Here is a 1,030-nt window from a genome sequence, read left to right as displayed (position 1 = left end):
AAGTACCATATGCACAATTGAAATTGTTTAGAATGAAGAGGGGAAAATCCCAGAGTAACTTTTGTGCAGGAATGAATTCCTTGCTTCCATGGCAATCCTGTGGTAATTAAACATTTGTTTTCTATCTAATGTGCAACAAAGTATTGAGTAATAGTATAAAATATGCATACAAATAAATGAAGTATTTTAAAATATTATAGAAGTGGACCAATTCTATGCAGGTACAGGTGAGCAAAATTATTCCTAAACTTTAATGTAAAGTCAGAACTGAATTGTAAAATTCAGTTCCAGAAACAGCAATAAATCTAGACATATCTGCCCCCCAGTGGCCATTTTGGGAACTGAGTCCTCTTTACTACTTTGGATGAAACCCTGGTTTTGTTTTTGGTTTTTTTGTTCAAATTCCAAATTGTAAATGAGGTCCGGAATCAGTCACCGGAATCAACTAATCAGTAGATTAAGTGACATTCGAGATTTTGAAATATCTTGACAGGGAAATTGCGGGTCACTCTTACTATCCATTATTTAGATCATAAAAGGGCAGGGATTATTTTGCATCTTTTGGTATCCTGGGCCTTTAGCTCAGTGCCCAGCAAATAGCAGCAGCTTAACAAGTGTTTATTAAATAGTATAGAATTGAAACTCGGATGAGATATTTGTAAAACCACATCACAGTGCCTGACACATAGCAGGTGCTGAATAAATGTTTATTGAATTGAATCGAATCAAATAAGATGATTTTTATAAAGCATATAGCATAATGCCTGGCACATTGGAGGTGTTCATTTCCTTCCCTTTACCCAAACCCCATCATTTTAGATCTGAGGAAACTGAGACCCAGATCTCAGGTGAATTCAGTGACTGGCCCAAGACCATACAGGCAGGTAAGTAGCCAAGCTGGTTTGTAAACCCAGTATCTCGGACTCTACTTCTCTGCCTCTACCTCTTATTTGGCTCACTATTATATTTTAAAATACAATCATGATAGGGGAAGTTTATATACTGTATTTTGTGTGGGGGGGTGTGGTTT

The sequence above is a fragment of the Sarcophilus harrisii genome, chromosome 4 (assembly GCF_902635505.1).
Source record: "Sarcophilus harrisii chromosome 4, mSarHar1.11, whole genome shotgun sequence".
Classification (NCBI taxonomy): Eukaryota; Metazoa; Chordata; class Mammalia; order Dasyuromorphia; family Dasyuridae; genus Sarcophilus; species Sarcophilus harrisii.
Note: the sequence above shows the minus strand (reverse complement) of the source record.